Raw genomic sequence first — 21,584 nt, 5'->3', positions numbered from 1 at the left:
CCAGCCGGCAGACAGGGCTGAAAAAGACACACTTCACTGGGGGAGGAGGGGGGTGCTGAGGATCTGGGACCTGTGGAAGGACTTAAGGTTCACTCTAAAGAGGTGATCTACCAGGCAAAAGCACAGGAAAGACCCTGAGGGTAGACGGTTGGGGTCTCAACATCGGGTCCTCCTTGCCCACTGTCCAAGAGGAAAACAAGCAAACCTGGGCTGCCAAAGATCCTAGAGTAGGGCCAGGCGTGGCCTGGATGTAGACTACACGCAATGCCCTCCAGCTCCGGGCGTGGGATTACCAAGACAACCCAGTAAAGCCCACACCTGACACAGGAATGACCCAGCACTTGCTGCCTACTCTGACATATCGTGAGACTCTCGAGGCCTCAAAGCAGGTTTCAGGGTGAGAGGGGCGACACGACTAGGCTCCACCAGAGCGGTCCCTGAGACGCTGGAGGCTGCAGCCCTCCACCCTGCAACAACCATGCAGCTCCCTGTCCCGCCAATCTAGACTCTAGCGAGTCTGCTCCTGTCTGCCGAGACCCCCCTCCCCGCACCCAGTCCTGACAGGGATAATCAAAAACATCTTTCAGTACCGTGTGGGCTGCTTTCAATTGCCAGAGAAGGTTTGGTTTGTCGGACTAGAGTCCCGAGTCAGGCCGTTTAGTTTCCATTTTATGCATTGGAAAGGGGAAACTGAGTTAAGACGAGAAGGTGCGGGCCGCCTCGGCCTCGACCAACCTGGTCCAGACCGCGTTCCAGGAGCCCTGCGCCCGACAGTGGGTTAGCCTCGCCAGGAGCGCAGCCCGCCAGCCCCAGCCTCCCGCCGCACACTCACCGCCTCCGCAGCCGCCGACTTCCGGGTGCCGCACCCGCGCGCCACAGTCTCCAGCCCAGGGCCCTCCCAGACCGAGGCCAGGACGCTCGCTATTGGGCGCAGCAGCGAAGGGCGGAGCGACACACCCACAGCTGCGCCCTTGTTGGCTGTGCGTGCCGTCGCTCAGATACTCGACGCTCCGCCCCCAGAGCTGCGCCAAGATTGGAGCTACGCCAAAGCTGGAGCTAGCTGTGCTGGCGTCTGGTCCCTTCGTGCTGCCACCGCAACCCCAGCCTGCGAAGTATCTCTGAGAGATTGAGATAGCTCCTGAACCGCGACGGGTTCAGGCGCCAGAACTGTCGTCCTTAGGCTGTTTTGGTCTTAAACCTCTAGATCTGTCCTGGATAGCTCTCCCTTCCTTTTGCCGCCTCCAATTCAGTCAGTCTGTCTCTCTGGCCTCTGATCCCTTATCTATTGCAGTCTCTGCATTAGAAATCACCAAAGAACTTGGGTTTTTGCTTCACCTTGCCTTCCATAGTCTTTGAGCGGACATGGAGACTGTCCCGCAGGTCCCGCAGGTCCACACCCTAAGGATAAGGAGTTGACCACGCTGGAACTATGCTTGGGCAATGACTGGGGCCTTTGAAACAGGACCGAGGCATTCACTGGGGCTACCTGTACCCATTAGCATCAGGTTGTGTCAGGGGCCTGAGCATCACTAAGATGGGACATTCAAGTCCCTCCCTAAGATGAATACTAAATACAACGACAAGGATGACATCTACAATAAGGACAATGATAATGTACCCAGTGTTTTGATACCCAGTTCTCATTCATTTCACTTTATAGCTGTAAACACAATTTCTCAGAGCAGTTAAGCTATTCATTTGAAGTAAAAGAAAGGGCTGGCAAGATGGCCATGTTGGTATAGATGCTTGCAGTCACACCTGGCTCCCTGAGTTCCATCCCCGGGACCCACATGCTGGAAAGAGAGAACTGAGTCCTTTAAGTTGTTCTCTGATTACCACATTTACATTGTGGTGCATACACACTAAATAAAACATAATTAAAAAAATTAAAAATGGCGAGTGACAATAGCTGTAAGGAAGATCTAGGTGCCACAGTCCCAAACTGCAATGCTGATTTTTTGTAGAAAACTGGAATCCAGAGAGGCAAAGGTAAGGCTCCGTCCCCAGAGCTGCTCTGCCCATTTCTCTCACTACCTCACCAGTATTCCTCCCAGGAGCCAATGGAAATCGTTTGCAAAAAACGTTACAGGACTCCACGCAGCATGACTCTTGGCCAGCAGGTGGCAGACCTAGCTAGGCACTTCCATTCTCCCTCCAGTTTAGCACATTCATGCTGTGCTCCGCCAGCAATCTAAGGTAGTAGTGATGGGCAAGCAGGACACAGTTGGGGAAGAAATGAGTATGGCTGGGCTATGGACCAGCAAATACACAATAGCGTGTCTCCAAAACACCAAGCCATGCACCTCGGAGTGCGACATGGGTTGGACAAGCTTTCCCATCACTAATAGAGATGCAAGAACACACTGGACAGTGGTTCAAATCCTGTCACAGGCAGCAGGTGGCCCTGTGACCTGATTTGAACCCTTACTCCTTTTTGTTAGTTAAACACTCTGACATTCTTTCCCATTTGAATCTGGCGCATGGCCCTCCCACCTCCAATTGCAAATCCCTCACCACCTTTTGTAGCCACCTTTTCAGGCCATAAGTGAGGACCAGTTAGGAAGCCTTCCTGACGCACGCCTTCTCGGTGACTTCCCCCAGCACTGTCCCTACAAAGCTGGCCAGCAGCTAGCTAGATGGGAGTGGGAACACTGAACTATTGGCACCTGTGGTCTTCTACTCCATGTTTGACTCCTCCCTGGTTGGCAGACTGCAGGACAGCATCCCTGAGACCTACCTGAGCCATCTCTACCCACCGTGGTCTTGGCTATGCAGCAGGTAACCAGACTCTAAAGCAGACAGGTCTCTGGAAGGGGTCATTCCTAGCTTGAGTCAATTATGGAGGAATGTTTTCCTTTTCCCTTCTTTCAGCAGAGAAGAGGCATGTCAGCCTCTTTTGTACCATCACCAGGTATGTAGAAATAGCGATACAGAACTATGGGACTTTCAGAAGAAGGGCTCCAGGATGCCTAGGGGCCATGCCTTTGGAGAACGCAGAGGACAGTTGGACTTCCCATCGAGGAAAGGGACACCCCCACCACACAGCAACTTAGCCAGAGTGTTCTACATAGCGAGAGCTGCCTTCTAGGAGGCCTCTGTTTTCTTGAGGGGGCTCACTCTGTCTTCCCAGAGCTCAAAAACATCTCAGTGTCAGGATGCCAAATGGTTTTCATTTCAAGTGCCAATAACCAACAGAGTAGAAGCAACTGCCTTGACTTTGAAGAGCTCCTGGTATCAGTTTTTATTGCTAGAGAACAGGTGGACCCAGAAGTGAGATCTTGCTCCAGGCATTTTTCTTTCTTTGTTCTTGCCAAGCAACAATGGTTCTTGTTCAACCATTATTGGGTGAGCATGCTGGACTCAGCATATGTGGGTGAAATATGACTGTCTGGGACTCCCCCCCCTCCCCCCCGCAGCTTCCGTTAGCACTATCTGTAGGGGCCTTGGAAACGCAGATAGCCCGGGTGTCACTTATTTCCAGGTGCATCCAGGGCCTGAAAGGCTTATAAGCAAGCACAGGCCAGATGCATCTCTGCACTCCCGTCTCCTGTTTACAACATCCCTGGTGGTTCCTCTCCACTGCCTGGTGTCACTGCAGATGTGGTTGGTGTTTTCTACCTGGCAGGGCAATGTGTGCTAATCTTTTCAGGCAGTGGATGAAGCTCCTTAATGTTTCTCCAGACTCAAAGCAGGGCAGAGGAAATGCCGACACCAGGGTGGGGTTGGGGAGAGATAAACAATAATTCCCCTTTCCCAGACTGAGAACTCTATTAATGCCCCAGGAAAGAGCAGCCTCATGCAGTGTGGGGAGTACCCAAGAGCGCTGTAAATATAGGCTTGACAGAAGAAACAAACCCTAGTTTTACCAGTCTATTTTTGCCCTCGAAACACTGCAGCCATCCCCACCCCTTGCCAGCCTTGCTAACCTTGTCTGTCCTCGCTGGGGCAATGAGAGAGCCCCATGCCCCACGGGCCACTGGGTTCACGCCCTGGTCTCCTAAAAACAAGCAAGAATATCCCCAGACCTCAGTTTTCCATCTGTAGAATAGGGGCAGCAGGCCAACCCTCCTTGTAGGAGAAATATCATTCTATGCCAATAAAAAGGATCGACACTCCACCTGGTGTCCGGCAAACAGCAGGCGCTAGAGGATACCTGCGAACTGGGGGTGGTGATGGAGACAACGCTGCTGTAGTCCAGTAGTGACCGCCGGCCCTGAGAGCTGCGGCTCAGGGCCTACTATCCGGGAAAGTCCTCAGAAGGCGGCCGAGAGGGGGCAGCTCCGAGCCTTCTGTCTCCGTTGCAACCGCAGCTTTGGGGCAGGTGTCAGGGCCTCCTCGGCCTGCTCCGCTAGGGGGCCGATCATCCGCTAAGACTGACAATACCAGGAGCCCAACGGCAAGCTGCAATCTTTGCACATCTATCCAATCGGTGAGGGTTGCGGGGCGCGTCTCTCTACCAATGGGAAAATTCGCGGTTGGATGGGGCGGGGCCGGGGCCTCGTCGCCGGCTGGGTCCGCTCTGCACACGGGTCGTGGGAGGGGTGGGAGGGCTAGACCGCCGGCTGCTCGGGGGTGGGTAGGGGAGGGGGGAGGGTTTTCCCCAGCACCGGCACGAGTTGTGGCCCCGGGAGCCGCGTTCGGTGCAGAGCGCTGGAGAGGCCGCTCTTCGCGCGCCGGGGGACCGGGAGCGCCTCTCTTGGGGGGCGGAGGCCGCGCTGCGGAGCCGCCCACGCCGCGCACCAGGTGAGCTCGGCCGGGTGGGCGGGGTCCGGCTGTGGGCCTGGGGCCTGGGGCTGGACACTCGATTCTGGGCCGGGGCAGGGGTGTGTGCTGGGGGAGCGGGCTGGGAATAGAGTCTAGCTTGCGACGTGGACTCGGCTAGGGACAGGGTCCTGGGCTCGGACTCAAGGTCTGGGTGGGGTTCGGAAGCCGGTTCTTATGCCCATCAGCGCTTCGCCCACGCCGGGGCTCCAGAGAGCTGGGGTCGCTGGGGGCGGGTCCCTTTGTGCGTGACCTCAGAGCCCTATCCGACTTGACCAAGGCGCCAGCTTCATGCTACCGGGCTGAACACGACCCAGCTCCCGCAGCCTTGCCCTCCGCGAGCCACCGCAGCACCTGGAAGCTGGCACTTGGCAGCTATGGAAACTTTACTACGGGGACTCAGGGGAGGCGAGGTCGGGGAACTTCCACGGGCGGCACGGCCATTGGTGAGCACAGGGTCTCGGTGATGCCAATGGGATGTCCCCGCACCGCGCTGCTCCTAAGGCCTCACAAATGAGAGAAGAGACTCTGCTGGGAATCCCTTGTCTGGTGTCTCTGCTTAGATCTTTTCCCTAGATACCCCACATTCCTCAGTGGGACGCCAACCCCAGATAGTCAGCAAGCCTGGAGTTGCTCTGGGTAGGAGGCCTGGGTACTCTGGCTTTCCCCTTTTAATTTTTAAGTAATCAGATGTTGCATACATGCAACATTTAACTATTTGTTTTGGTGTCAGATAGCAAAGTGTCTAGGGTACTAGGGGACTCTTGCTTCTTCCCTGTAGATTCAGACATTTAGATATGATGGAAAAGAAAGAAATGCTCCCATTTGTGTTAACTTTTAGGCTCTCTCTCTCTCTCTTAACCCATATATATTTACTTGCAAGTATTCATTGCAGAGAGTCATTGGTCTGAATTGAGGCCTCTGGTTTCTGCTTACACTATCTGCTGGGTCCTCACTGGAACTCCCTTTGGTTATCCTGATGTTAGGCTAGACTTTTATAAAGCCAGGGATAGAACTATGGGCAAGTTGTCATTGGGAACAACTCTCGCTCAGTATGGCCAGTTATGCACCAAGAGCATCCAATTCCACAATGATCCCCAGTCCCTGTACCTCTCCTCTGGTCCAGGATCCAGGCTGTATCTGGTCCATCCGGAGCAAGTGCCGCCTGCTGTGGAGAGGGTCTCAGGATCTGTGAGCCTGGATGGTGATAGATACTGGGACTGCTCTAGTTCATCCCTGTGTTCTGAGGCTATGTCTGCTTCAGAAGGGGGTGGTCCAGATAGATACTATCTGGAAAGGCCAGAAGCTGCAACTTTGTGTCATCTGAGGTAGGACCTGTTTCTTCTGCTGTCTACACCTATCCTTCATTTGGGGTCCATTAGTGCTCATTGCATAGTGGGCACAAAGTATTTGGCTCTGATGACAGGTACTTCTGAGCACAGCCAAGCCAGTGCCCTGGTCCTCCTAACTGTGCCATCCTCATGACTTCTATACAGATGCTGATGACCAAGGCTCTCTTGCATGAATTGAGGCCAGCCCTTAGTCTGGCTATGTCCCAGCTGCTGTATCCCTCCTACCCTCAATCTGTGCTCTTTGGCTCCCTACATTCATTTTCTCTCACAACCCTCCTCCAGGTGGCCTCTCCCTTGCCCTAAGCAGCCTTTGCATTTCTTAGTCTCTGGAAGAGTAGGGCTGTGCTGTGTCCTTGTTTGTGCAGCACAGGATCCAGACTGACTTCCTTTCCTCCGAGACTAGCCTGGAGCTCTTCCCCAGACGCCTAGCTGGAAAGCCAGAGCTCTGTTTCTTCTTCTGGGTTGATTGTCAGAGCTGGGGAGCCAGGGAGGAGTCAGAGATCCTGGGACAAGGCTCCTTGGCATCCTGGAGTGCTTCTTGTACTCTGAGGGCCACTCAGGGGCCACATGGTGGGATGGTGAGTCGTAGGTCTACAAAGACACTGGTAGATGGAAATGGTTTTGCAGCAGAGTCTAGCCCTGATTTGGGCATCAGTGTCCCTGACTGCGGTTGGTGCATTCTTAGGATGGGTCTGGAGGGGCGGCTTTGCTGTGGTAGGTACCAGTCTTGGAGCAGCACGAACTGTCCCTGAAGGTGGCTGAAGGGCTCCCTGTATCTCCGCCCACATTTACTGCAGGAAGGACATGTTCTCTTGCGTTTTCATTCCCACCTTTGCTTGCAGAGCCCTAAGAGACCCATGCAAGGCTGCATCCTGATGAGGCGATACCACAATCAAGCTCTTAGGCAGGCCATCCTGACCCATGATGAGTACATGTGCCCTCAGTCACCTGCTCCTTATGCTCAGTCTGGCCTGCCCTTTGGTGGACTCAGCTTGTACCTGTGGGGACTCTCCACATAGTCAGCCTTTGCTGGTCTGTAGCTTGCTGGTTTGACTTTTAAGCTTGAGCCGGGCTTGTGCCACAGCCTAAAGCCCTGTGTTTGGGTCAGTGGCACTGTAACACAGCTGCAGCCCTTCCCCCAAGTCTCAGCAGGTCTGTGGAGTACAGGCAGGTTTCAGCAGTGTGTCTAGAGATTTAGATGGTTTGGTGGCACAGCTCAGTGTTCGTGCCTGGGAGGCAGGTTATAACAGGGCTAGGCTCAGACTATCCTCATTGAAGAAATGGAGCTCGACAAAGTGCTCAGTAGTGCTCCTTGGCCAGATGGGTTACCCAGGAGCCTGTAGACGAACTCAGCAGGATGTTCAAAGGCTTTCAAGATGGGTATCCCGTCATGAGTCCCACCATTAGGTTTGCCTTTGTTTCACTGCCCTGTCCAATCTCTGCCACTTCCCGTCCGCCTCCTGATACAGGGCTCCCAGCAAGCTGACCGGCTGTAGTCCATCCACCCTGACCTAACGTCCTGTACCATACCCCTGTAATGAGAGTACCCCTAGAAAGAGACCCGTTCCTCTGTTGACCACTGCCACCCTTCCTCCTGTAGCCCGTCTGAGTCTCCATCCTTTGCCTAACGTCTCTCCTGGAGTCCCGTATGGCAGGACTCACTTTCTTGTAGCCATGTCATCCCCGCTGGGGGAGGGGTATGAGAAGCCCTGGGAATATGAACACGTAAGTTCAGATCCTACCTGACCTGGAACTGGTTTTCATATTTGTAAGATAGGGAATTATACCTACCCAGGACAGTCAGTGGAGTTAGATGTTGACTTGCCATTCATGTGGCCAAGGCTGTTGTGGTGTGGCAAGTGCTGGGGTGAGACTTTCGAAGATCAGGGCTGATAACAAAGTCATGTGGTTCTCTGTAAGACAAAATCCAGGTTAACATTTAAGTTAAAAGCAAAGTTGTCCCAGACATGTCATGCGTAGAACAGGGGCTCATTTTCCAGCCACAGGCTTTGCTCTGCTTGGGGAAGGGTTCGTGGACAACTCTATCCAACAGTTCCTCCAGTATCAGAAGGTCCTCCTGCCTCAGCATGTGCTGGCTCCCTCTTGCCTCTGGTGTTGTGTACTGACCCTCACCCACGCAGCATGATCCCACTCTAACGTTTAATCAGCTCTCCACTTCCTACTTGAAGCCTCTCTACTGAATGGCGTGGCAGCCTCTAGTGCCGCAGCCTGGCCTGCGTATGGCCACCAGAGGGCCTCAGGGACTGCTAGGGTAGCAAGCCAGGCTTCTGATCCTCCCTGCTACTCAACTCCAGGTTGGATGGAATTCTTCCCTAGATAGGCTGGGGGAAGATAGGCTGTTGTGAGACAGAGAGACTTCTGGGACCAAGTGAATGGAGTCCATTGAGGAAGATTGGGCAGAGGCATAGAACAATCTGGAAACAGACCAGAGAAGGAAGAACTTCCATTACTTACATCGTAGTACCCCAGAGATGCCTCCTCTTGCTCAACCCTCCCTCACTGTCAATGCCTTATAGGTTTGCGTTTTTGTGACATAAACACTCCGGCAGTGTCCCTAAGCTTAGATATACATGGAGGGAATGTGTCCCTAGGCTGCCAGTGTCCTAGGAACTGGCAAGCTACCTAAGGGACAAGGGCTGGAACTGGTTTTGAGGAGCCTTGGGAGAGACAGATGCCATCCCACAGGGTAGGTAGGGCTGAAGAGGTTGGGGGGCATGACTCTACATGGAACAGCAAGACCCTAGTGAGAGAGTTCTCCTTGTGCCAGGCGGTGGTGGCACATGCCTTTAATCCCAGGCAGATCTCTGTGAGTTCGAGGCTAGCCTGGTCTACAGAGTGAGTTCCAGGACAGGCTCCAAAACTACACAGAGGGGCTGGAGAGATGGCTCAGCGGTTAAGAGCATTGCCTGCTCTTCCAAAGGTCCTGAGTTCAATTCCCAGCAACCACATGGTGGCTCACAACCACCTGTAATGAGGCCTGCAGGAAGAATACTGTATACATAATAAACAAATAAATAAATATTAAAAAAAAACTACACAGAGAAACCCTGTCTCAAAAAACCAAACAAACAAGACAGAGAGACACACAGAGAGAGTTCTCCTTGAGCTGTTTATCAGACTATACCAGATGCAGCCTTCTAGGAGGAGAAAGAGGGCGCTCTCTGTCCACTCTGTGACCTCAGCCTCATCAGGAGGGAAGTGGACCTAATGTAAGTTGCAGTCCCAGTTGTGTGTTGAGACAGGAAAACGCATACAGTGTGTAGTTGAGTCAGGAGCACCACGGGGCTCCCTTAGAATCAGGGATGCCAGTGTCCTGCTTGGGGAAGAGTCTAGGCCAGTGTGCCTGCATCCAGAAGGAACTGACTCCAGGGTGGCTTCACATAATATTCTCTGGTCTCTCTACAGGGACACAGTCCACAGGATGGGTGTTAAGACATGCTGAGATCCCCTGAAATAGGTAAGTGGCCTGTGTCGCTCAGGATAGCAGAGTATCCTGGTGGAGTTGGTAGGTGTGGTTAGTTGGGGAATCATCTGGGTACAGGCAGTGCGTACTCTTGTCTGCTTAGCTTCATCCTGGGTAGACACAGTCTGAAGTCTGGACAGGATAAGATATGGGGGCCTGCCATGCCAACTATGATTTCTCTGTGGCTCAAGTGTACATAGCAGCCACCAGATTGATGTCTGTCCTGAGAATGAGCCCACAGTGGGACTGACCTACCAGGTTGCTGGGCATTGTCAGTAAGGACATTAGCTGGGTCTGATCTCTGTCCATCTGAGGTTGGATACCAGCCATGGTGGTATCTGGTGTCACACATCCTGCTTGGCCTACAGCTCAGCTCAGGGGTGCTTCTGACTACCCAGGGCACAATGGAGCCGCCAGCTGGCCACTGCTGATTAGCCCCAAGATCTGGCACTGTGGACTTCAGCTGCAAGGTGGATGAATTGTGCCATTTTGTGTGCCTGTTGTTCTCTCACAGCCCCACCACGCTTGTTCCACTGTGGGGTAACAAGGCTGGTATCAGAACAAATGGCACTCCGCTCTGAGCATAGCCTCGCGGTGTAGACCCGTGGTGTAGCTGGGGTGGGTGCTCATCTGTTTTGGGTTCATCTGTGAATTATAGCTGCCAGCTTCAGTAGCACACAGTGGCACAGATATATGATGCCCAGGAAGTGTGGCAGGTTGGGTGGGATGGTTGTTCCGTGTCCTCTGGTACTCTATGAATAGAAGAGATGCTCTGATGGTGTTTGACAACCTACAGGGTTGCTTTGGGGCAGAGTAGGTGATACAAGGCGCGCTCCCTGTCCACTCTTGTTCATCCTGGACAGCTGTCCAGTTCCCGACGAGCTGTCCTTTTCCTTCACAGAATTCTGCTCAGCCAACACCAGTGCCCAGAGCGGAAACCTGGCCCTCTGTGGTGGTGTGCTGAGGAGAAGGTGGTAGCCACAGACCCAGGAGCACCAGGCCTTTGGGTGCCCGAGGGTTCTCTATGAAGGGATATCAGGCACAAGGGGTAACAAAAGACCTCAGGCGTGGGAAGCTTTTGGCTAGACTGGGCATGTCTGTTGAGGTGTGGGAGGACCACTGTCTGGCCGAACATGTCAGCATACAGTCCACTGAGTTCACAGTGGCTTTTGAGATAAAGAGGCTCAGGCTGTGTCCAGGCCTTGAACCGTGGCACTTCCTGTAGAAGAGGTGACAGTATCTGGGGACAAGTAGAAAGAAGGACTACACTGCACCCCTCTTACTGTTTACCCACCTTGATTGTGGGGACTCAAGTTCAGGATCCTGTACGGGCTAGGCTGTCTGGGCTGCCGCACATTCGGGAGGCCAGATAGCTGGCGCTCAGGTGATGGCTCTGGACTGCTCAACACCCACAGCCACTCTTTGCTGCGGTGCTCTGCTTTCTTCCTTCTCTTCTTCTGCCTCCTCCCTGTCTTTCTCTGCCTCTCTTCCTGCTTCATGCTCTTCTTTCTCTGTCTGTGTTCTGCAGTTTTGATTGATTATTCATGCCTGCTCTGGGTTTGGCCAGGATGGTTGGCATCATTCGTGCCATCTCTGCTTTGGTCTGGGCCCATTTCATAGATTGGCAAGCAATACCCTGGCCCTGGCTTATGGCTCCCTGTCTTGTTAAAGTGTGTCTCTGCATATAGCCAGGAGGGACATGGGGAGGGGCCCTTGGAGCAAAGGTAAAATGGGACTGTGTGTTTCCCATTCTCACCTTCAGCCACCTCATGCCTACTTACTGAGCACCATGCCAGGCATGGGCATTGCACTAGAAGAGTTCTAGCTGACTGAGGAGATGAACAAGAACAATCACAAACATGGGGTTGTGAGATGGAAGTAGTGGGGTTCCCCCAGGAGGGAGAGCCTGAAGGCACTGTGAGGGAGTGATACCCTCACTGCAAGGCCTGGGTAATAACGTATCTTTTAAACAAGCTTCTGCCCCTTCTCAGAAATCTGCACGAGCCTGGTCGGTCCCACACCGGGTTCTCTTCAGGGGTTGATGGCTTTTCCAGCCTTTAGTTTGAGTCTTTAAATATTAATGATTTCGTCTCTGCCTCCTACACATTTTTTCTCAACTTTTACATTTTTGTTTGTGGCAGCTTTTGATGTTCAAAATTTTTCATATTTATAGCAAAGCATTGAATGTTTTCTGTTGTCCTCTCCAGCAGGTAACTAGCTAGATAGCGTCTCTTTCTCCAACTAGATGCTGCTGCTTTAGGCTTTTATACTCAACATTTAATCTGCCTCAAATTTATTTTGACATAAATGCAAAGTGAAGGTTTAACTTTGTTTTTCCCGCTGCATCTGAACTGTTTCTTTCCTAGTGTCTCCTGTCAGGGAAAGGGAAATGTCACACTTGTCTGGCTGAGGAGACATGATCAGGAAGGCCATTTCCCAGGCTCCTTCCTGGACACGAGAGGTGCTGACCCCTGTTACTGTCCCCAGTTTATGAAACTCAGCTGCTTCTTTTGTAGTAGTGGGAGACTGTTCACCCTAAATAGGTGTGTTGTGTGTGGAAAGATGTTGCTGTGTCTTCAGGTTCTCAGATTTGCTGTCACTAGTGATGCATTCAGTCCCTAGCCGGTGGTCATTGCTCTCACTGAAAGACCAAGTATTGGGAGCTGGGAAGATGGCTCAACAGGTAAGAGTGCTTGCTACTCAAGTGTGAAGACCTGAGTTCAAATTCTCGGTATGGTTATAAAAAGCCAGGCATAGTCACATGTTTGATCCTGTAACCCCAGTACTGTGGAGGACAGACAGAGACAAGAGCATCCCTGGGTGTTGCTAATTATCAGCCTAGCTCCAGGTAGTGAGAGACCTATCTCAAAAGATAAGATAGAGAGCAATAGAGCTCCCGGGCACTCAATATCCTCTGGCCTCTGTTCACAGATAGATGCACAGAGGTGTACATGTGTGTACACACACATGTACTGTTCTTGTTTTTTGAAACAGGGTCTCGCTATGTAGCCTTAGCTGGCCTAGAACTTGCTATGTAGACCAGACTGACCTCAAGTTCAGAGATCCACCTGTCTCTGCCTCCTGAGTGCTAGGATTAAAGGTGTGCACTGGCTTGCTTGTACATTTTTATATATACCGACTGATCCTCTGTATGCTCCCTTCCCTGGGATGTCTTTGGGAATGCTGGAGCCAGTGCCACTTGAGCAAGCGGTGAGACTTGTGGCACTCTGGAGACTGTTGACTGAACACGAGACCTGGTCCCTGTTGTGGTGAGGCCTATTCCTCCTTGGTTCTCCTTACAGGTGCCTGGCCCTAAAGCGACATACGATGGTGTTAACTGGTGACAGTGCCAGAGCTTTCGGGTCTGAACAACGCTGCAGTTAGGTGTAAGGCATTCTGGGGTCAGCTCGTGTGGATCTTCAGGTGGAGTCCCTTGCCCAGACGGTTTTGTTCTGCTGTGGATGATCCCTGTTCTCATCCTCAGGGGTGATGGGCTCTGGAATCCTGGTAATCCCAGGTTGGAGGAACTTCTAGGCTGGGCACTCACATAGTTCCAGTTTGAGCCTCAGCCCTAGGGGCAAGTGTGCTCAGTTGGTCTGACTGCCTCATAAAAATTGCCTACATGACTGGAGAACCCAGCACATGCTGGCTGTCTGCCTTTGCCAGCTGTGATGGCTAGTCCTGGTTGTCAGTTTGACTACATCTGGAATAACTAAAGCCTCAAAAATGGTTGGGCACACCTGTGAGGGATTTTTGCTTAATTTGATCATTTGAAGTAGGAAGTTCTACTTTTTTTAAAAATTGGTTTTAGTGGATCTTATCTTTTAAAATTCATCTATTTATTTTACATCCTAACTGCAGCCTCCCCCCCCTCCCGGTTCCTCTCCTTCTTTCTCCCCCCTCATCCCCTCTTCTCTCATCCCTATCCAGGAAGGGGCATGTCTCCCATGAGTATCAGCAAAACATGGCATATCAAGTTGCAGTAAGACTAAGTAAGCCCTTCCCCGTGTATCAAGGCTGGACAAGGTGACCCAGTAAGAGGTGTAGGGTCCCAAAAGCCAGTAGAAGAGTTGGAGACAGCCCCTCTTCCTGCTGTTAGGAGTCCTACAAGAGGACCAAGCTACACAACTGTAACATATGATGAGTGCCTAGGTCAGTCTCATGCAAGCTCCTTGGTTATAGGTTCAGTCTCTGCGAGCCCCCATGAGCCAAGGTTAGTTGATTGTGTGAACCTTCCTGTGGTGTCCTTGACTCCTCTGACTCCTACAGTCCATTCTCCTCCTCCTCCTCTTTTTCCTCCTCTTCCTCCTCTGAATTCCTGAACTCCATCTAACGCTTGGCTATGGGTCTCTGCCTCTGTCTCCATCAGTTTCTGGATGATGCCTCTGATGACAGTTGGGCTAGGCACCAATCTGGTCACGGGAGATGACCTACCTATCCACTACAGTTCAGGCTGTCTATCCACGATTGCTAGAAGTCTAAGCTGGGGTCCTCCCTATAGATTCCTGGGAAATTCCCTGTGCCAGACTTCCACCCGACCCCGAAATGCACCCGCAGCAGTACCCCTCAGCTCTCTCCCCTCATGAACCCCAACTTGATCATTCATGTTCCCATCCCCACCTGCCCTCCATCCACTCATGAAACCTGGGAAGATCCACTTCTAATCTGGACTTGTGAGGTGGGAAGACCTACCTCTAACCTGGGCCCTGCTTTCTGGACCTGTGAGGTGGGAAGACCTACCTCTAACCTGGGCCCTGCCTTCTGCTGTGTGTATGGCCTGTGTGGCATGGAAGAGGGACGGGCTCTATTTTTGCCAGCTTCCTCCCACCTTTGCTGTTAAATCCATTCCTTCACTGGCATCAGAACCCACTTCTGTAGGATTCCAGCATATCCTTAAGACCAGCTGAGACACCCAGCCTCATGGACTGAACACTTAATGAATTCTCGGACCTTCTCTTCATAGTCAGCCATTGTGGGATTAGCTGGATCCCAGCCTGTAAGCCATTCTAATAAACCGTACATACATACGTACATACATACATACGTACATAGGAGGGAGGAGGGGAGGGAGCAAGGAAATTAACTCATTCTCTAAGTTCTGTTACTCCAGAGAACTCTGACATACACCAGATAGGATGGCTAACTTTCAGCAGCTCTCAACCTGTGGGTCTTAGCCCCTTTGAGGGTCACATATCAGATATCCTGCATGCCAGATATTTACGTTATGATTCATAACAGTAGCAAAATTACAGTTATGAAGTAGCAATGAAATAATCTTATGTTTGGGATCATCACAGCATGAGGAACTGAAAGGGTCAGAGCATTAGAAAGGTTGAGAGCCACTGGTTTGTTGACATAACACAACCTAGGATCACCTGGGAAGAGATTGTTAATGAGGCGTTGTCTACATTTGGTGGGCCTGTGAGGTGTCTGTGGAGGGTTGTCTTAATTCATGTGGGAAGACCCAATTCACTGGGGTGGCACCATTCTGGCAACAGGGTGTCCGGAACTTTATGAGTAGAGAGATCAAGCTGATGAAGCCAGCAAGGGATCATGCATTCATTTCTCTCTCTCCCCCCTCTCCCTCTCCCCTTCCCCCTCCCTCTCTCTCCCTCTCCTGTGGATGTGCTATAACTAGCTCATCAAGTCCTGCTGCCTTGACCTCCCTGCAATGGACTGTACCCTGGAATTGTGAGCTCATGTAAACCCTTTCTTCCCCACATTGCCCATTTTGTGTATGTGTAAAACGGGGTCTCACTGTGTTGGTTGGCCTGTATGTAGACCAGGGCGGGGCCTCAAACTCACACATCTGCCTGCCTCTGCCTCCCAGATGCTGGGATTAAAGGTGTGTGCCACTACGCCAGACCTACATGGCTTTGCTTAGGGCATTTTATCACAGCAGCAGACATAAACCAGGAAACATCACCATCCCCCGCTCAGAGTGACTTATGGGGGCATGACAAATGCTGCCGTTCAGTCTGTCAACGCAGCAGTGCCTAAGCCATAGACAGAAGCTCTGGCTGTGCTTGGGCAGGGGTCTCTGCTGAGTAGCCTCACCAGCTGCCTTGGGATAGCAGATGGGGTACCTCTCCTACTCTCTGTGTATCTAGGCCCGGTCTCGATGTCATCTGCCTCAGCGTATTTCCTGGCCCTCACCCTTTGTGTGTTCACTCCAGCCACAGTCCTGCCCACTGGCACTGTCTCTGGATATCTGCCCGTGAAGACTCCTCCACACAGCTGGGTGAGCGGGCCTGGGTGTCCCTGTTCCAGCCTGACCCTCAGCTGGGGAATCTAGGAGTTACATCTCAGCCCCCTGCCCCAATAGGGTGTCTCCCAGGAGTCCAAGTCCTACGTTTCTCTAGCCAACACTGCTCTGGAGAAGGCTGCTGTGTCAGGTCACAGAGGGTGAAGGATGTGGGCAGAGTTGGGGTGTTCTGTGGTACCTCTGCATGTTTGTGAGTGACCTGCTGAGTTTCTTGTCTAATAGGCCAAGTTCAACTTTTAAAAATCCTTTCTTCACTGAAGTTCTTCTTAGGTGGCACAACATGCTCCTGGGCTTCCTTGCTAAGCTATGCCAGATAATGGAGGTGGCCTTTGCTGTGTGCCCCAGAGGGAGGTGCTGGGCACCTCCAGAGCCCATTCTAGATGACCAGGTTGTAGGCTGCCATGTGGAGAGGGGTTCTGAATATACAGACGGGGAAACTGAAACCTCTGCCATGAGGAGTCTGGGATGGCTCACGTAACTTGACTTCAGAAGTCCAGTTTTGGTCTCTCAGAGCCCCCTCCCCCGTGGTGTTATTTCCCAAGAACCATCCATGTTCTCGGAAATGTTTCCATTATTACCCAGTTTCCGTGGGCTGCTGTCAGGTTGGGAAGCCGCTGCACTGGGCCTGGCTTACCACCGCTTTAGCAAATACTTGCCTCTCATCCCCTACCCCACCATAAGATTCCCATGATGTTCATAATAAATCTCCCCTCCACCCACCAGCCGATTACATCAGCTTCCCTGATTTACACCCTTTTCAGCTCTGCAGCCTGTAAGACAGCCCCGGCCCTCCTAAATACATTAAATGTACAGGTCTCTGATCCTACTGCAGTCCCAAGGCAGTCTGCCCCACCCCCAGTCCCTGGGCACACCCAGGCTAGGGAGCTGTGCTGCTGTGCTGCCTGCTGCCTGGGCACTGTTCTCCAGCTGCGTGACCTCACTCCCTCATTTGGAAGGCATCCCTGAGCTCTGACTAGGGCTGCAGCTTGGCTCTGCTTTAGAACCCAGTGTGCTCCCGTCTCCCCTGCTTTAACCGTTCTTTCTAGACGAGGTGGTAAGGAAAGGGAATGTTTAGGGTTTGAAGTCTTCCTGACCCGAGCAGAGGTGGTGGAGGCACACAGGGAGCTTCACAGCCACGTAGGTGGAATGTTTGGTCTTTCTTCAGTTCTGTCCTCTCTGAGCCACACTTGTTCAGTTCTGTCCTCTCTGAGCCACACTTGTTAGCGATGTCTTAGTTTTGGAATGTGAAAGATAGCCAGCTATAGGTGTGTGCTTTTTGTTGGTGGTGTTTTGGACAGGATCTTTCTACATAACCCTGGCTGGCCTGGAATTTGCTACATAGACCAGGCTGGCCTCAAACTTACCCTCTGAATATTGGGCTTAAAGGCATGCTCTACCAAATCTGTTATTAATGTATGATGTAGGAGGTTCCCCCCCACACACACACACTGTTTCTTTCTGCGCGCTCTCTCTTTCTCTCTTTCTATCGATCGATCTATCGAGACAAGGTTTCTCTGTGTAGCCCTGGCTCTCTTAGAATTCACTCTATAGACCAGGCTGACCTCGAAACTCAGAAATAACACCTGCCTATACTTCCTGAGTGCTGGAATTAAAAGTGTGCACCACCACTGCCTGACAGATTTATTTATTTTTTACTTTGTATGTATGGGTAGTTTGTCGTGTGCATTCAGTGCCCAAGAAGGCCAGAAGAGGGCGTTAGTCCCCTAAGACTGGAGTTTCAGATAGTGGTGAACCTCCTTGTGGTGCTAGGAATTGAACCTGGGTCCTCTGGAAGAGCAGGCGGTGCTCTTAACCTCTGAGGCAGCTCTCCAGACCTCCCTGCTGTTTTGAAATAGCCAACATTATATTTTTAAATTTTTATTTTTGATATGCTTATTTAAGAGAGTATTTGTAATTGTATGTTTGTGTGTAATTGTGTGTTTGTGCACACATATTTGAATATGAAAGTGCAAGGACTCAGTTTCCACAGTACCTAGTGTGGAGTTCACCTCGGTTTTGAGGATTCCAGTTCTGGTCCTCATGCTCGCATGGCAAGCACTTACCCACTTCTCCCAAGCCCAGTTTTGTGATTTCAAAGGTTACATGAGGAGAGTCTTTGTTTGTTTGTTTGTTTTTTGAGACAGGGTTTCTCTGTAGCTTTGGAGCCTTTCTTGGAACTAGCTCTTGTAGACCAGCCTGGCCTCGAACTCACAGAGATCCGTCTGCCTCAGCCTCCCAAGTGCTGGGATTAAAGGTGTGCACCACCACTGCCTGGCAAGAGAGCCTTTTTAAATTGTGCTAAAATACACTTAACCTTCAAGTATACATTTCACCAGTATTAAAAATGTTTACATTGTTCTGCAGTCATCTCCAAACTTCTTTTTGCAAAACTGGAGATCTGAGCAATGATGTCCTCCTTCCTCTCTCCCAGCCCCACGCCCTCATCTGTCTCGTCTCTTCTCTTCACTATTCTAGCAACTCATAGAAGTGGAATTGTTTAGGATTTGTCTTTTGCACCTGTTAGTTCAGTTACTGTGCTGTCTTCAGGACTCAGTAGGGCTGGAGAGATGGCTCAGAGATTGAGACTATGTATGTACTGTTCTAGTTCCCAGCACCCACGTCTTACAAGTACATTTAACTCCAATTCCAGGGGTTCTGATGCCTTTCTTGGGCGTTGTAAATATCTGTACTCAAATATCCACGAACAATACAAATGTTAAAAATAAAATTTAAAAAATAATCCATGTGTAGGCAGGCTTGGTGGTTCCTCCTTTCAATCCCAGCATTCAGGAGGCTGAGGCAAGAGATTGCTTCAAGCCCCAGGCCAGCCTAGGCTACAGAGTAAGAGTCTTCTTAGCAACAGGAACACAATCCTATGCATGAGAGTTTCTTTTTCTCTTGTTTTATTTCATAGACAGATTCTAGATTCGTGGCACACTTGCCTAGAAACAGGGTCTAGATCAGTGGCACACATACCTGCAGGCAGGGTCTAGATCAGTCACACACACACACACACACACACACACCTACCTGCAGACAGGTTCTAAATCAATAGTACCATAGGCAGGTTCTAGATCTGTGGACCACATGCCTGTAGACATGTTCTAGATCTATGGACCACATGCCTGTGGATAGGTTCTAGATCCTAAACACATATGCCCAACCCTCCTGGAAGCTGAGATTGCAAGCCTGAGCCACTATGTTTGCCTTCTTTCCTTTATAAAGCCAAATAATACTACATAGTACATAAGTTTATTCCTCCACCAGTGAATATTTAAATTGCTTCCTTCCCTTGGCAGTTACAAGTTTACAAGTAATGCTTCTGTAAGTGTGAGTGAGTGTTCAGATGTCTTCAAAAGCTGCTCTTCATTCTGCGTAAGCTGGTTGCTCCCGTCACTGTGATGAGACACCATGACCCGTAACTTACAGGAGGAAGAGTTTATTTGGGCTTGGGCTTCAAGGGAGAGTCCGTGCTGGCTGGGTGGCACAGCAGCAGGAGCAGGAAGCTGAGACTCACATCTCCAACCACATCCAGGAAGCAGAGAGTGGACTGGAAGTGATGTGGTGAAGTCTCAAAGCCCACCCCCAGTGATTACTTCCCCTAACAAGGCCACACTATTTCGTATGAAGCAATACCACCAGCTGCGGACCAAGCATCCTCATATACGAGCCTTTGGGGGCCATTCAAACTACCACACACCCCTAGAAGTTATAGAAATGCTGGAGACTAATTGCTTTTTAGTCTTTTTTATTAGAAACTTTATACCCACAGTGGCTACAGCAATAACAGTGCACAGGGTTCTAATTTATCCATATCTTGACAATACTTTTCTTTTTTTCTTTTTTTTAAATTTCATTTATTTATTTATTTATTTATTTATTTATTTATTTATTTATTATGTATGCAATATTCTGTCTGTGTGTATGCCTGCAGGCCAGCAGAGGGCACCAGACCTCATTACAGATGATTGTGAGCCACCATGTGGTTGTCAGGAATTGAACTCAGGACCTTTGGAAGAACAGGCAATGCTCTTAACCTCTGAGCCATCTCTCCAGCCCCCGACAATACTTTTCTTAATTAAAATAATTTTTTATTGTCTTCTGCCCTTTTGGGAGCAGCTGTCCTGGGGTGTAAACTGATCGCACATTGTGCTTTTTCATCTCCCTGATGACTGGGAATGCTCAGTATTTCTTATGTGTTTGTTGATTATTTGAATATCTTCTTTGCAGATGTATTTACATATTTACATACCCAACTCTTTTGCTATTTTTTAAAACTTGGATTGAAGTTTCTGCTCATGAATTTTAGTTACTCTTATAGTCTGTATATTATCCATAGATGATATGGCCCTGTCTTTTGACAGATTTTCTCTTTGCTTCTTGGGTTTTTTGTTTTGTTTTTAAAAGATTTTACTTTACTTTTTTTTTAAGATTGATTTTATTTTAATTTGTATGTGTGTTTTGCCTGCATGTGTGTCTGTACACCATGTGTGTCTGGAGCCTGCAGAGACCAGAAGAGGGTGTTAGGTCCCCTGAGACTAGAGTTACAGAAGGACGTGAGCTGCCATGTGAGTGCTGGGAACTGAACTTGGTTCCTCTGGAAGAACAGACAGTGCTCCTAACCACTGAGCAATCGCTCCAGCACCAAAAATTTTATTTATTTAGTTTTTGGTTTTCCTCAGACAGGGTCTCTGAACTCCCAGGGATTCAACTTCTTTAGTCTCCTGAGTATTAGGATTAAAAAAGTGTGTCACCATATCAGGTTCAGACTTATTCCTTAACTACCCAGCCCTTTTTTGCATCCAGTTTCTTGGTTGACTTTTTTGTTGTTGTTGATTTTTGAGATAGGGTTCCTGTGACCTAGATTGGCCTTGCATCTGGAGTGTGACTGAGGCTGGGCTTGAACTTCAATTAATTCACCTCTCACAGCTCACAAATGCTGCAGTGACAGGCTTGTACCATCACACCTGGTTTAGATGGCTTTAATTTTTTGTTTGGTTGATTGGTTTGTTGCTAGGGATTGAAGCCAGGGCCTTGCTTATGCAAAACAAATCTTCTACTCTTGTTTTTACCTGCAACCCCCTGTTTTTAATTCTGAACTCATCATTTTATTATTTTATTGCCAGTTACTTTGGCATCTTAGAAATGTCAAATCCATAAATGTCATAAAAAATTTCTTTTAGGTTTAGTGTCAAGTGTTCTTTTATTTAGGTTTCTGGTTCGTTTTGAGGTACTGGACATATATGGCGAAAGATAAGGATCCACTCCATTCCTGTGTGATGTCAAGTTTCTTCAGCTGTTTGTTGAGAGGACTGTGTGTCTTCATTGAGTAGCCTATCACCCTTGTTGAAAGTCATTTGGCTGTATACACGAGATCTGCTTTTTTGTATTTTGTGCCATTGAACAGTGTGTCTGCTTTTATGGTTTTGATTCCGTGTTTTTTGTTTGTTTTTCATGACAGGATTTCTCTGTGTCTCACTAGCTGTCCTGGAACTCAGGCTGGCCTTGAACTCAGAGGTCCGCCTGCCTCTGCCTCCCAAGTGTTGGGTTAAATGCGTGCATGTACCACCATGCCAAACTTGTAAAAAATGTTTTGAAGTCAAAAGTATGAGCCTTCCAGCTTTGTTCTTTTTCAAGACTGTTGTGGGTCTGTGGTCTCCTCTGATGTCCTAGTGAATCTTTTGACACATGGCATTGAGATTTTGGTTTGAAATACATTAAA

At 50.1% G+C, this 21,584-nt stretch overlaps 2 protein-coding genes across 13 annotated transcripts in view; one reads left to right on the top strand and one right to left on the bottom strand.

Annotated features, from left to right (window-relative positions):
* Tango2 (transport and golgi organization 2 homolog) overlaps window positions 1-4,348 on the bottom strand; it is a 47,637-nt gene extending 43,289 nt beyond the window's left edge. The window contains exon 1 of one of the 8 annotated variants that reach the window (XM_057763959.1): window positions 4,154-4,348. The gene's annotated coding sequence lies outside the window, so the exon portion shown is untranslated. The other 7 variants (XM_057763954.1, XM_057763953.1, XM_057763962.1 and 4 more) reach the window with 7 other exon arrangements.
* A 251-nt stretch (window positions 4,349-4,599) lies between these two features.
* Arvcf (ARVCF delta catenin family member) overlaps window positions 4,600-21,584 on the top strand; it is a 53,269-nt gene continuing 36,284 nt past the window's right edge. For all 5 annotated transcript variants that reach the window (XM_057765097.1, XM_057765095.1, XM_057765101.1 and 2 more), the window contains exons 1-2: window positions 4,600-4,743; window positions 9,540-9,591. The gene's annotated coding sequence lies outside the window, so the exon portion shown is untranslated. The remainder of the gene's footprint in view (window positions 4,744-9,539; window positions 9,592-21,584) is intronic.

This window comes from Chionomys nivalis, chromosome 3 (genome assembly GCF_950005125.1).
Source record: "Chionomys nivalis chromosome 3, mChiNiv1.1, whole genome shotgun sequence".
NCBI lineage: Eukaryota > Metazoa > Chordata > Mammalia > Rodentia > Cricetidae > Chionomys > Chionomys nivalis.
Note: the sequence above shows the minus strand (reverse complement) of the source record. Positions and strands in the feature narration are given on the sequence as shown.